Raw genomic sequence first — 16,166 nt, forward strand, 5'->3', positions numbered from 1 at the left:
TCCTCCTACATGCAGCAAATTTGCATATCATGGGAGAGGGTCTATATTGTGAAACCAGATTTAAGAAATGGAGAGAGGCTTACAGTGGGTACATGATGTCTGTGTTTGTGCATTAGTTCAGATACAAGACTGGGGAAAATGCAGATATTATCCAGTCATCAACCTCGCACTAGGAGCTTCATTTTTATAGTCCATTTGTGATTTCTGTACAGGGACCTCTGATATAAGAAAACACATCTCACTGTCATGTGGCATGCAGACTGAGGTGAGAGAGCTCATGAATATCTACTGTATTAACTGATTATGCATATTCCATTATTCATTGAATGAATTATTAAAATGAGATGATCTTTGTTCACTGTATAGCTACAGCACCTTCACTGTAAAGGTGTGCTCTCCATGTCAGCCTTAATTGCTGAAGGACATAGATGGTAGAAAGCTGAGTATTTACAATGACCATGTGAAGAATTATGCGTTACATAATTTAACTCGTAGATATTGGTATGACAGAAGATGTCTGTAATGATGTGTGTGAGAGACATTGCACATTTGCATTAGGTGTTATGGCAGTCGGCAGTGTCATTTCTATGGTATGAGGTGACATCAATAACTTTTATCTATGTAAAGGTAAAGGAAACTTGAAAAATTATCATATTTAATCATTTGCAGATTAAAAGAATATTGCACATTTTCATCATGTTTTTTTTTTTGCCATTTATTCTTCATGGAGCTGCCTTTTATTTTTAGGCACTGCTCTTTGTTCTGTCACTGAACCAGACTCATTATCTGCTATAGTTCATTCTTTTACTTTCATATGATTTTAGCGAGATGTGAGATTGGGTGCCATATTCCTTTGGCTTGAACTCTTCCCTTTACTGCTGCATGCCATGGCTGCCAGGTGGCCACAGCTTAAACAACATAGTATAGGCCATCAGATTGTCTACCAACATAGTCGCAGCTGTTCCCCAAAACAATCATAATTGACCCCTTTTTCCCCCAGTCTGAGCAGATACACATATCAGATGCTTATGAAATTTGAACACAGTAAGGAAAGGTTGACTAATTCACTGGGGAACGAATCAAAAGATAATAAGTGCACATAAGTGATGTCATTATTGTTGCAGACAGTTTAATGCGTGGCATAAAGAGCAGACTGAGAAACAGAAAGTGATGTTATAGGCCACTGATGGTAATTTACTTCTGCAGAGTTGAACTTCATAATTTCTTTATTACTAAGGATGTTGATGATGCTGATATCAGCAACATTAATGTCCACCCACATCAAGACAGGTGTCATCCTGCAGGCACAGCAATGTGTCACAATACCAACAACATATTTTGTTTTCTAATATTCTGTTTCTGTTTCCACAGTATGTGCTGTCTGTGTCTTTCAAAAAGTATATAACCTCAGAGCTGACAGTTTTAATTTTCTGAGTTCCTGCAATTATTTCTCCTGTAAGTTTTGTAGTCAAACTGTGATTAAAACTTCTCATTAGGTAAAAGACACTTAGATCCAATGTTACTGCCACTTAATTGCAACACTGATTGTTTTGGGCCATCTTTACATCATTTGTAAATGACACTGACAACCATGCCAACCTGTGTGGGAAGATGCATCACAAAAGTCTTACTATAGTTTTCTCTTTTGAAACCCTTTAACAATCATTTAATATGTTTTGTAACTTCAAATGTGCATGATTGATACCAAGTACACCTATATTTAGATCTAAAACTTTGAATTCAGATGTTTTCTATAGCTCTAAAGATAAATTGATATGCCTCTCATGTTAGTATCAAGTAGGGTATGTTTCGTAAGAGCATTATGTGTTCTCCACATTTTATTGCTATTACAAAGGACATAGGGAAATATTTACCAACACAACATGATTCAGTATTCCACATGCAGAAAGCACGTATGAAGATGCACCTCTGCTCTGTTAAATCTAATAACATGAACACAAATCGCCTTTGGCTTTAGTTTTTCTTCTTCTTTCATCCATTCAGTGGAGCTTAAATTAAGTTTGTTTTCCCCTTTTCCCGCTCTGACATCTTTTTTAAAAAAAATCTTTTTACCCTTCTCTTCATTTCTTGTTTATCCACACCTTGTGCTCTGAAAACCTTGATCATTCACAAATCACACTGAAGAAGAAGCCATTTCGTAAGAATTTCTTTCCTTTCCTTCTCTTCTCCCTTCAACAAGTCCTCCAACCTCCGTGACAATATAGGTCATTTGTCCCTAACTTCTGAAATAGTGCGTCTCTGGTGGCAGGCATACTGGACCTTGGTTGTCGTGGTTACAATTATACACGTGGTTAAAATTATGGAATGATCACAGTTTTGATTAGGTTTCGGCACAAAAAGTTCTTGTTTAGCTTTAGGGAAAGGTTGTGGTTTGTGTTAAAATAAATACTTCCTTGATGGTAGAAGACCTGGTTGTCATGGTTACAGAAATAAACACACGCTCAAGGCTGTGGAATGGTCATAAACTGTGTTCCGATTCAGGGGCCGCATCTTTTGGAGCGCGCGGTCCACAAACGTGTGGCCCTTCATAGCTGTCGCGGACTGCGGAGGCAAAACTGAAATGAGACGGTCTGGTCTTCAGAGGATTTTCACTTTGCGTCACCAGTTGTGCCCACCCTTACTGTTGCATCGCCTGGCAACCTTGACAACACAAAAACATCACAAGAACCTGTACCGTTTTAACAGTTGTACAGGTAGCTTATGAACTGAGCTGAAACCCAATATTTAAATTTTAAAGTGTAATCCTTGGGCTCTCTGTGGGTGTTGTTTGCTTTCATTTCCAGCACGCAATGAATCTTGGGATAGGTCAGGCCACAAAGGATCCAGCGGGTACACACATTTCTCAGCCACATTTGAAGGATCCTTCAGACGAGGCAGTCTATCACGCCGCTGTGATGTAATCTGTCATCAACTGCAGCATTGTAGCTGCTTGCACAGATGACCCATGGGCTTGTTCTTTATGGGAAGAAATTAAAAATTAAAACGATAATCACAAATATACAGTTGTAATGAGCTTCTATAACCGGTCATATACTCAGGTTTCTTATTTGCATGTTTCAATGGGCCCCTTACAAGATTGACATTAATGATCCTTATTACGCATGTTGACTCTGCATGTTTATAAATGTCAATGAACTCAATTCACCAATATATTTGAACATCAATTCAAATATAATAGCACCATGAACTGCCTGTGTTCACGCCAGAGAAATCATCATACAGTTCTCTCAATTACTTCTTACTGCATTTGTGCAGATGACCTCTCCTTTTCTCTTTCCATCTACTCCGCCCTCATCCTTTCACAACCTTCTGAATATTTCAAAGTGCCCTGAAAAAGCTACTAGTGGTATCACATTGCAATTATAATTTTTATTTTTCCAGTCATTTGTTCTAAGATGGCGTGTCCTCTTTCCTCAACTGTGGATCAAAACATGTCTTTGTGCAAATGTGTGTGTGTGTGCGTTCTAAGTGTCAGACGTATCTTTAATGTAATCGCAAAGCCATTCTCCCTGCCAGATATCTCTCTTCTCTTATCTTCTCTTCCTCTTTCTCTTCCTTTTTCTCTTCTCTTGCAGCATAATTCAAGCAAGAGGTTCAATTACTATAGGATCTCCACTAAGTATCATAGAACAAATGTCAAAGCACATCAAGTGCTTTTCAATTGGCCATTACATGAAACATGCTCAGTGTGATTATATTTACAGCACATCACAACTTCTCTGAATGCACCACTTTTCTGCCAAAGATACAGGCTACTAAGAGAATTCAGTATTGTTCGGTGTATGTGCTTACATTATGTGATATCAGGCTGCTTTAGACTGTCTTTGCCCATTCTCAGAAATGTCTTCTCATTGAATTCAGAATGGCTTTTCTGTCTGTCTCCCCTCTTTTATGCTACTATCTCTCCCCTGATTCTCTCACAACCTCCTTAATATTTTAACAAATAGCCAGAAGGGTCTTCTCTTTGCATCTCAGCCTTATTATGTATCTTTTTAATCTCTCAGTTATTTATCCATCTCTGAGATGGAGCCTTGCCCGTCAGAAAGCACTTTTCGCTTTAATTTCTTTGGTAAAAGTGTGAAAAGACTCATAAGCGCTGGTAACGGACTCCACCATGACAAAATTTTTACAGAATTATGTAAGTTTCAAGGCAGACACACACTGAGTGGAGCTTTTTTTCTATTATTGCATCTTTTAAATTAATATGATAACAAAAGTTTTTGTTTGCAGAAAAATATGTCATATTGGTGCTGTTTGCTTTCAGCCTGTGTATACTGTAGCACCATTATCAACTGCACAGTACACAGGTTAAATACCTTGGATTGTCTTTATAACGTAAATTATGGACATGGACCTAAATGCTTTGAAGACTAATTTTCAGTCTCTGGGGACATGTATTTTGCATTATTCCAGCTGCATTTATGTATCTTTCCCTGTCACACACTGAGTGAGGCCATGGCCTGAACCTGTTATAACATTCCTGCAGCTCAATAGCAAGACAAGAATGTATATAATGAATAGTTCTGCAAATTGACAATTGTTGGCAATGTTTTTAAAGTCAGTGCCAGCAATATAAAAACCTTGCTTTCTACAATATCTGCAATGATGGTGTGATTAAGGGTAGGGATCACAGCTATAGCAAATGAACTCAGTTTAAAGTATGGTTGACACTGAGGCGGTCACCTACTATTATGTCCATCCCACTACATAAGGGCAAACCACTTCCTGCAATTAATGTTTTTGCGTTTGCCATAAATCGTGAGGTGCACAATCGTCCAATATCAGTGTCATTCTGAGTGATGCCAAGGTTGGATTTGTCTCAGAAAGCTTTGTTGAACAGGGAGAATATTATACCTCAGGTATAAATGACAAGAGAGATATGAAGCAGTAAACATACCGACTAAAAGACATATTTTATTATTTTTTTTATCTCCACTAGTGGAGGTTTAAATTTATGATTTGTTACACAGTGTTGAAAATGATCGTTTCTCCTTTGTTGTGTTTGTCACAGCATTTTCTTTTCAAATGCTGTAATTTTGTGGATTTCATGAGGAGTTTTCAGAACACAAAACCATTTGAAGTGTTTGATATTTGTAAACTGTAATAAAGTCTTGCTTTGGTTTTTTTGTTTTTTTGTGCCAAAACTTGCCCTCATAACTTTTCGCTATTACACTCACAAAAGATACATTCTCTTAAATCATGAAAATTATGAAAAATACCTGTTGGTGTCATTCTTAAACACAGTGCTACATTTTAAGTTAAACTGTTCATTCTGGCCTAGTGACAAGTTCCTCTTTGTGTACACAGTGTGCATTAAGAATTCCTACTGCATGCAGTTTACTTGAGTATACTGATGCATCTTCACTCAGGGGCCTCAGTTCTTCTTCACTTCAATATCACTTTTGTTTTCAGACTTGCAAACCTGCTCACATTTAGCAACAAGCGAGGAATCTCAGTAGTCCCCTGTCTAAGTGGCAACATCAGCTGGTGTCTCTGGTGAGAACTGAGCAACTGTGCCAAAATAACACACCATGAAAGACATTGCGGACTCTGTTACTTAAGAAACTGTCATAATGGACTGGTGCAGAGGACTCTCTCTCTCTCTCTCTCTCTCTCTGTCTCTCTCTCTCTTTCTCTCTCTCTCTCCTTCTCATTCTCTCTTTCATTCTCTCGCATTCATTTTCCCAATCAAATTACTCGTGTAAGAAGACCCAAAGATGGAGCTCATCACATCACAAAGGGGGAGAAACCAGATAGCAGAATTCCCAATCCTCAGTTTAGCAGAGATTTGAAATAGCAATCCCCATCAGGGCCAGGCGATGTCGGTTAACTTCCCCATTCACTGAACAATGGCACAGAGCCGACCCTCCCGAAGTAGTGAACAGCATCAGGGGACACAGCTCAATGGAATCAGCCAGGGGGATCTCTCACTTCTTAAGCTTTTCAGTAATATGATCCCCTGCTATCTACATTACCATATGGGATCTGGCAGCCAGGTAGGGGCAGAGGCAACGGGATTTCAGACAGATAATTGATTCCCATTTTTGGTAAGAGGATTGGGGATGTTGGATAGTAGCGAAAGGGCCCTTTTCAAAGCCGCAGCTAGTAGTCTGTAAGGCTACATTATACCTGACTCAAGGAGAATCTGATCTGTTATTCTTGTACAGCTCTCTGAGGTGTTAGAGTGCATGAATAAGCTATGGGCTACAAGAGTTCTCTGGTTGCCATCAGACAGCAAGACAGACATTCAGCATAAGGAGTGGGGCAGAAAATGGATGTGCGCAATTTTATCGTTTTTCACTTAGAGGATTTGTTTCAAGGGCCCGAACTATCTCTCTCAGTGGACATATCAATTAGAAGGGTACGGTGTTGTCAGTTAAAAATGGGAAAGAAAATAAGAAACCGTTTAGGGACGTTGTATCGGACATAAATGTCAAACACAAAAAAAGCTGTCATAAACAAACAAAGAATGGTTTTGTGCCTTATCACAGACACAAAATATATTCTCCTGCTGCCAGGCTCTTGGACTGAGAGATATCAAGAGACTGGGTCTCCAGCCAAATGGAGTTCATTCCCCCTGAGTGAAAGAAAGAGGAATGCCACCAAGGATAGATGAATGGCAGATGAGTCATTTCCATTTATGAGGTTGAGAATGCTCACATGGATCTGCTGTCATGTCTCTCTGTGATTGAAATGTGTTTGTGTGTGTGAGGTTGTGTGAGAGAGACAAAAGAGCAAAAGAAAGAAAAGAGGGAGCAAGAGTGCGGGGGATGAGATTTTTATTTTTCCCCCTTGCTGCATTATGCTTATGGCCACAGAATTTCCCATTGAAGAGCCCCACCCTTTACCCAGCCAGCATCACTGTTCTTTCACTCAACTTACAACGTGGCAGGTGTTTCTCCTGGAAAGAGCATGGTATAGTCCACCCCCCTTCCAGATGTATAACTGCCTTGCTCCTTTCAAAAATGTAAAGAAGGAAGGAGAGGAAGCACGCCTCTGTAATATGAAGTTGGATTAAAACCAAGCCAGCTGAGAAGCACAACATTTCCAACAACATCCAGTTACAGGGGCTCCTGCATAACTTAACATTTACATCTCTGCCCACACAGATAATATATCCACTGCATATACCTACTGAATATTCACACAGTGGAAGCACTGGTTTGAAAAAAAAGACTCGGGGAAGTCTTATTCCTTTACCGGTGTAAACTTTGTGCCATTACACTGAAGATGTTTAATGTAGGATTGATGCTACTGCACATAAAACCAGTTATTATATCTCACTTAATTTAATCTAAATATAATCAGCAAAATGCCAGTGGTGCTAATGATTATTTTCTTTCACTCGAAATGTTGAAAACCATTTAATATAATAATTAACTGTTTAACTGTTTGCATGCAGCTACTGACCACATTACTTTTTCTCCAGCACAGTAACTCTAACCCCATGAGCTCTGTAGCTGTGGACTTGAGACTTGGAATCAAGTTAGAATAAAAAGGTACCCTGTGGACTTTTTGGCCACTTTTGCTGCTGTGGTGCCTTGTTCTGGTGAATAGGTCCTTGTTTTATTTTTTTATGTCATGCCCAACTAGCATGCACAAGAGGACACAGTTGTATACACACATCCATGTGATGCACGCTGAGGAGTGTCAGCAGTGCGTATCACGTCCGATGTGGTGGTCAGGAGGAGTGCAACACAAACTTTCTGACAATGACTTCACAATATTCCAGTGAAACTATTAGTTAAGTTACTATACTGTAGGTTCTGTTGACAGATGGTGGTGGTGATGTGCCAAGTAATGCAGTAAAACATAATTTGAGGTTAAAAACTGACTTGTTTTCAACATTCAACGTTTATATTAAGCTTCAAGAATACATACAGAATGCATTTTTGGTGAGAAATACTGCATATAAAAAGCTGTGTGTGGTACCACACGGTATCTTTAAGTGACACATTGGCGACTTACTCCATAAACACTTGACTAAAAACATTTTAGTCTCAACTTCTGACCTGGTAAAATGCTGGAGGGATAGAGAATTAATATAACAGTGCCAGGCAGGCCTTGTATATATACCTAGACACCTTGAATATTTAAAAAGTACTCTAACAACCCCCGAAATTCTTGTTTTTAACCTTGCTCCCAGGACATCACCTCTGGGTTTGGTTACTAACACAACTGAAACTTTTAACTGGAGAGGGCATCGCAACACTGCTTCTCAGCCTGGTGTTAATTTATTCTTTAAAGGAGCTATTTGTAAGCTTTGCTATTGCTACAGAGCCAGTGCTAGCATTAACAGCTGTTTACTTACCAGTCTAGAAGAGACTTGCAAGTTCAGCATCAATCTTCATTGCTCCATCAAATCTTTTCTTCTACTGAAGTTAGCATGCTAAACAGGTAGCCCCGGCCTGTCTCGTGACTTTCTGAAAGCGACTCATCGTAGCCTCCTATCTGCCCTGAAGACATAGTGCTGCTCAGAGGGCGTGTTGTAACCTCTTGTCTTGTAAATGCAACGATGGCTGAAGCTCGTCAGGCTACAATCACCACCACCTGCTCCCAGCAGGGATCCATGGCAGAGAAAACTTGCAAATAGCCCCTTTATACATAACAAAGCGTATGTTTACATTGAGTGTTTGTCTCACCAAAACATATTATGTGTAACCTTAAGGTTTCAATGCATTTACAAATCTGACTTTTTGCGTATTTTAAATCACATGTTTGTTATATCCATGTTTCCTCACGAGCAGATCTTCCTCTTCTCTGCCTTTATTGGTGCATTACCATGTTTCTTTGTTCCTTACCTGCCACCAGCTGTCAGTCAGCAGAATAACATGAAACCAATGTCAACTTCTGAGTCATGCCGACACATGCATGAGTATAGGCATCCTTGTGCATGTGCACAATACAAGAAAAATGGGGACTCAGTCTTGAAAGCATTTGCTCCACTACTCCACTACCACTATTAACTTGGTCTCTGGGGTGTAAAAAACACAGATGCTGTGTCATTTTACTAGCCAAACATTCACAGACTTGGCATACTTGCAGCTTGAGCTTCTAGAATTGGACTTGACTGCTGTGAAACTTAACTCCCTATAGATATCAATTGTGCTCATGAAGCCTTGTGATTTCACTTGAACTTGCCCCAAAATACTTGAAACTTACTCTGAAAGCCCTGAGACTTGACTTGAAGTTGCCCCAGCAGACTGAAAAACTACTCAGTTAACTCCTCATCAAGTGTTGTCAGTGCAAACTCAATGTGCCAGCTAACTATAAGTAGTAGCCTTTTCTTTCCTTCTGATCTTCACAAAATATTGCCACAGCATTAATGGTCCACATAAGCAAGATAATTAACTATCTCTTACTTTTGTTCGAGTACTGTTGCCACTGTGAGCTACCTGTTTAAGTACCCAGTAGACTCTTCTCTCTCCTCACTAATGTTGTCACAGTACTCACAGTACACTGCAGTACTTACAGCAGGTTAATTGCACAGCAGCCGTACAGCCTCTCAAAGCTCAAAATGTAGCTAGTTACATGAGGCACCATTGTTGAACTACTCCCATTGTGCATTCTGTATCTATGATGCATTCCTGTGGGAATCTACAGTCTTAATTGGCAAATTGTTGCATGGAACCAGTTGCTTGCCTCTCAAGTCACCTGTTATCACAACACTGACTTCTGCAGAGAGAGCAGTATTTGAATATTTCAAAGCAGGATTACAACAATCGCTACAGAACATTTTGCAAGCGCTTCAGTTTCTCCATCAGGCGGCACAGTCACTGGTAGCCTGCCATCAGTCTTCCAGCTCTGGTTGCTAGATGTGTTTCAATCTGCCATTTCTCAGCAGAGCTGGAGAGACATGTAACAAGTCATGTGTCTCTCCCAAAAGGAGCAAGCAACAACTGCATGAAGAGAGAGAGGGGGGGGATTGCTGAAAGGAAAATGTCTGAGCTGTCTGTTAATTGGAGAGAACATTTAGCAGACTCCTTCACAAACATATGACAACCCCACCTGTTCATTTGCCAGTCTCCCTGGCTTGTGTTACAATGCGGAGCTGACAGTACTCCCTGAGAATTTGGCTGCTATCTTGACAGGAGAGAAAAACTTGAAACACCTGACTTGTCAAAACCCCACATCGCAATCCTCAAAATGTAAAGCTAACAGATGAGAGCTATGTGTTGTCTTTCAAAGGGTACTTGGTATTTTGTTGTCATTTATTTCTTTCCACATTTCTGCTGCTGTGACACAAAAGCCAACCTGTTACGTCCAGATGAGCAATTGATTTCACTTGTCCGAGACAAATGTAAAAACAGTCCTTAAGAACAGGAGTGGTGTAGTTTCATAGAAATAGTCTGTGATTCTTCTGAAATTGCTTTGTGGTATATGGATTTACTTTCACCACTTTTTGTTGTTTCAGATGTGCTTCCCTAACAACTGAAAAATACTAAAGAGACATGTACAGGCACGTGTAGAGTCCAGGGCAAACACTAGCAAGGGGGGCTCGCAAGCACACAGACCAAGCTCCACAAATACATCATTACTCTTGGTGCAGTTAACCTGTAGTGTTACTCTCTTAAGTCCACCAGTGTCTTAAAACTGCACAACAACAACATAAACCTTTCAACCCTACCCCCCCCCCAAAAAAAAAAAATCAAAAACAACTTCATGTGCGAGTCACAGCCAACATCACAGTATAACACAATGAATGGCCTCCCTTGTGTCGTACAGATTTTGACATATGGTGCACACCATCTGAAAATTGTGTTCTCTAAACTACTCTGGAGACATTGCCAAATATAGGTTGTGGAATATAGGCTAGTGATATGTATTCTCAATCCCAGGGGGCTGTTGAATACCCACAACCTCTTCTCCTTTTCTCACAAGTGTACAGAAAATGAAGTGTAATAAGCTTGCCTAGGCAACATGTTGTTTTTTTTTTCCTCTTCTTCTTCTTAACATTTGGACCTAAAAGGATTGGACTCCAGACAACAGTCTTCAGAGAACTTAACGATCATGCCATCTGGAGGTAGGGAAGTGTTGTGGCCACTGATATCGATCATCTTTTTACACTTTACACTCGCAGATGGTAAAAAAAAACCCAACCATCTGGGCGCAGGTGTTGGTGCTTTGAAAATGAAAAGCAGCCACAACAAAATAGCCATAAAAATATTTGTCCTGACACTTCTAAAAGTTTGCTTTAATTAGGAGCTTTTAATGTGTGAGTCGTTTTTAAGAGTTAAAGTAGCCATGCTACATCAACTGTGTGTGTGTGTGTGTGTGTGTGTGTGTGTGTGTGTGGGTGAGTGTGATCATTTATGCAAAGACAAGTATGTAAAAGCCAGTGCTTAAAACTTTGAGACAAAATTCATAACTTTTAATTTTTTAATAGCTGCATTCAGATACAAACTGAATTGCCTTTTCTACCTACTGCGCAGTAAAAAGCCCCTGTACAAGAGATACTAATATGAGTCTTGTTTGTGCATTTTATTTCATGGGTTTGGTCTCACATGAATACTTCTCTAAGAGCTGGAACAGAGGATTTTTCTTTGCAGAGAATCATACTCATGCGCTTCTTGAACTGAGACACCATAACAATGCTGCCATCAAGTGGTCAATTATTTTTATTACATCAGTCTCATCATCTCCTAGCCTTGTGGTATTTGTCACTGTCATCATCAACATCATCATCATCATCATCATCATCATCATCATTGCAATGATTACCACCATTATGACACATCTCCTTTTTTCACTCCCAGAACCAGCTGTCCAATTTACCACAATGCATCTTCCATGTGCAAAATGGGTCAGATATGTGTTACCCATTCATACCGCACTTTTGACATTCGTTATCTTTGCAGTTGCAGGTGCAGGTGGAGCAGGAAATAAGCAAATAACCATTTTCATATCACATCAGTGGGTATAGAATTTGACTATTAATGGCTTCACAAACAGCTAAGTCCGGCCACTAGATGGCACTGCTCACCATTAACTCAAAAGATGGCAGAGATACAGGGTACACCTGCATTGTGAGGGAACACTTCAGTGCAATAATCAGACACAACAGTTACAGTATATGGAGACAGACTCAAAATCACAAACAGAGGATCAGCCTTGTTTTTGTTTACGTACTTCCTCCACACTGCAATCACGAAATCAACCCCAGCTGCAGAGACAAACTCTGGGAGAGAGCTTACAGGAGTTTGCTGCAACTGCATTTAAACTTAAAAAGTCCTGCTCATGTAGTATCTGTTGTGGTAGGTAATTATTTAATTATTTAATCCTGAACATGTTTGTCTTCCTGCTTTCCTGAAATTGACAGCGAGAACAGAGTGTACAAAGTTGAAGGTTCAGTGTTTACCACAAACACACATATTACACATTATTGAAGAGGGAGGTTTTGGCACCTGGCTAAGTCTATGGATAATGTGTTTTAATTATAAAGCGTGTGTTTGTTTGTGAAGGTGTGTAGTATTATTTCTTTGTTGACAAAGTGTGTAGGAGAAGAGTAGATTTTATGTTATTTGAATGTTATTAAGCCTTTTTATGATCTTTGTTTACTGATTGTCCTACAGTGAGATCAGCCTGTTTTCTGCAGATCTATTTAAACCTATCACTTAGTGTTTTGGTAAAGCTTGTTTCTGTTTATAAAGCTTGCATAGTTTTTGTTTTGTAAATATACCTGCTTGGTTAATCCATATGACATTTTTTAAATGTTTGTTTACAACAGGAAGAGCTCACTGACCTGAATTTGTGGTATGCTTAGAGGTGCTGCTGGCATCCTCTGATTGGTGGACTCCTCTGGGGTGAGCCTTTCATGGTGCTAATGAAAATGAAATGAAATGAACCTGATAAAGGTCTAAGAACGGAGCTATGTGAATTAAGTACTGTACAGTGCAATTGATGAGCAATGTGTAGGAGTTATCATCATATGCACCTGTCAGTTGTATGTTCTTTGTTATTAGTTTTCATCAAAAGGGGAAATGACTTATTGCAACAAAGAAATGGTTCTATGATTTTTTTAAAAACACACACATACACATGCACAAACACACACACACACACACACACACACACACACACACACACACACACACACACACACAAGGGAAAAAAAAGCACTGTTAATTGTGTTAAATTGTTCCATCTCCCGTCCACAGTACTTCCACTTGCTTTGTTTTGTCTCCACCGGGCCAATACCTGGTGACTGTAATCAAGCCTGAAGCCAGAGAGAGAGAGAGGGAGAGAGAGAGAGAGAGAGAGAGAGAGAGAGAGAGAGAGAGAGAGAAAGAGAGAGTGAGCAATGCTTAGATCCATCTGGCCCTCACCTGGAGACTGTAATATGCCCTGAAGCTGCAGCCTGTCAGAGTAAAGAAGGTAAGGAGAGTGTTAGAGGCCTGCAGCCAAACCAAGTCACATTTACACTCAGAGAGATCACACGCTGTTTCTGGAAGCAAAAATAATGCTACACTCCAGCAACCGTCTCTGAGTTGTTTTTCATCTTTCACTGGTGTGATTTTCATTGAAGTACATCAAAAGGCTCTGCTGCTGTTTCTCTCTCTCTCTCTCTCTCTCTGTGTGTGTGCAGCACGATGTGTTAATACTCAGATATTTGCCAGTATGTGTAAGCCTTTTCTTCCGTCCATGTTTTAATAGAAAAGTTTTGTTTGTGTGTATCTGTCCTCCCACCTACCTGCTGTGGACTAACACTGCCATTAACAATATATTAATTCCAGTTTTCAGTCTTTCCACATTTTCTGAGCTCCTCGTGAATGAGTGGGCCTGATAACACACCCTGGGCCTTGTAAAATCTTGGCAGCATGTTGCGTAGTGTGTTTCCTGGGGCTGAAGTCTAGAAGTGAAACTAAAGACTTTGTTAGAAAATGATTTCTCCTGGGCCTGTAAGTTGGGAATAGTTCTCATGGGCTCTATTTTGTATTTAGAGCAGTTTCAGTGTATAATACTCTGCAATGATGGGATACCTTAATAATACTCCCTAAGGAGTTTTAATGTTCAGGATGTAACAAGGAGAGTGCACTGTGTGTGTGTGTGTGTGTGTGAACATTACTTGAAAGGCATTATTATAGCATTAAACTGTTCATGCACAAGAATTAATAATCAAAGCAATAGTGACAGTGTTTCCACATCATACAGCAGTGAAGACAGACCACATATGAAAGCAAATGATAATCAGCTGGCTAATTCCCACGATACATTTGATATCATTAGATTTTTTTTTTTTTTACTTTACTTTACTTATACTTTACTGACCTGTCAGGTCATTAAAGAACAAATTCATATCAAAAGAGACAGCAAATTTACTTCGTTAATATCGTTGTAATTTTGTTCTGTCAGGGTTCACAAGTTTGATTACTGAGGGAATTATCTGTGGTAAATTACTTTGCTGGGCGTCAGTGAGCTGGCTCGTCAGCTGCTCAGAGAAACACGGTTCAATCAAACATGTCAACTCAAGTGTGACACCGAATAAATATGAATAAATAAATAAAGTCAAATAAAAATGATTCATTTTAATCAGTGTGGTTCTTTAAATGTTGGTACCCACTCGAGACAAGTCCTAATAACATTAGCTCTGACATCGCTGGCAGCGTGTGAGCTCTGCTGTAGCACACTATGGAAAATATTCCAGTGTGGCCTGTACGGCACAAAGAGCAGGAAAATAGCGTAGTCAATGCCCTGCTCTCTTTGCTTAAACCGTGGCTGAACCACAAGGGTGCGTGATGTTGGATCCTTTGATGCCAGGCTTGTTTACATGACATAATGATGCCCATGCTGTCAGTTTAAAGCATTTCAGTCCTCTCCATTCCCTCACAGAAGACACTCATCAGAGATTCACAGATGGTCTGTCTGGTGGTGGAAATGTGGCTCATTATCATGGGTAAAATGATATGAATTGAAAATGCAGCTTTTATGTCAGCGCTTATTGTGATGTGTGCTCTGACAAAAATAAATAAATAAATAAATTGAGACCATTCAAGGGAGAGAGAAGGAGAGGGAGAGAGACAATAACAGAAATCGAAATAAAAAAAAAAAACAGATAATAATTCAACATGGGATGTAAGATTTTGCATGGTGTGTGAAGGCTCCATTTGGAGGATAACTGTTGATAGCTGTGTTTACTATAGGTTGACCAATTTGTCAAACAATGACACAACTACTGGAATTTCAGGGAGATGTGCCAGCGGGGGGTGCCATGCAGTGTGTGGCTCCGCTTGCTTTTCTCCCAGCTTCTCTTGTTCTTTTAATGTTTTCCTGTATGGTATATATGTATACATTTGCAAATCTGTGTTTGTATGTGCTCGCATGCCTGCAAATATGCATATCATGTGTACACATGTTCCTCCTGTGATCACAAACAAGCAGTTTTTGATGGGAAGAATCCAAGAGGGTTCATGTGTTTTTAACTGAAGTGTTTCAAACCACATTCTCAATGTTAGTATGTGAGAATCTGCCCTTTTGAATTCAGTGAAATGACTATCAGTCAACTCCATATTAATAATACATATATTTATGTACAGGAAAAACTTTTTGGATAAACTCACAAACAATCTCTAGTGTTAAGACCTTCATTTATTTTGTCTTTTACCAATGCAAACATGTAGTTTATATTTAGATATGATCTAAAAATTTGTAGTTGTACAATAGGACAATTATTGAAAAGATAGAACTTATAATACTGTATAACTGTATGCCATGTAATGGACTTTAAGTACCACATTTTGCAGCATGGGTGGTCTTAGTTGGACTCAAACCCCTGACTCTGGAACTTCAAAGCGGTACATTATGTGCATTATGTTTCTTAGCGTGTTGTGCCACCAGGTCATCATGAAATGGTTAAGTATATTCTACAGACTCCTGCAAAGAAATATATGTCATGTGTCTTGCCATTTTACCCTTGCTCAGCTATTATAGATTGAAAATATGAATCATTATTATTATCATTATTATATTATATTATATTATAATAATAATTTTCAATCAATGTGTTTTCTCAGGAACAAACCGATCAAATACTGTACATGCCCACTACTCTGTAATATAGAGTCTGCTGGATCCCGTTTTGCAAAATGACCCACGGACATTTAGATGTTTATGGTGGCCAGGCAGGTGATATCTAATTAGCCAACACG

The sequence above is a fragment of the Seriola aureovittata genome, chromosome 2 (assembly GCF_021018895.1).
Source record: "Seriola aureovittata isolate HTS-2021-v1 ecotype China chromosome 2, ASM2101889v1, whole genome shotgun sequence".
Taxonomy (NCBI): Eukaryota; Metazoa; Chordata; class Actinopteri; order Carangiformes; family Carangidae; genus Seriola; species Seriola aureovittata.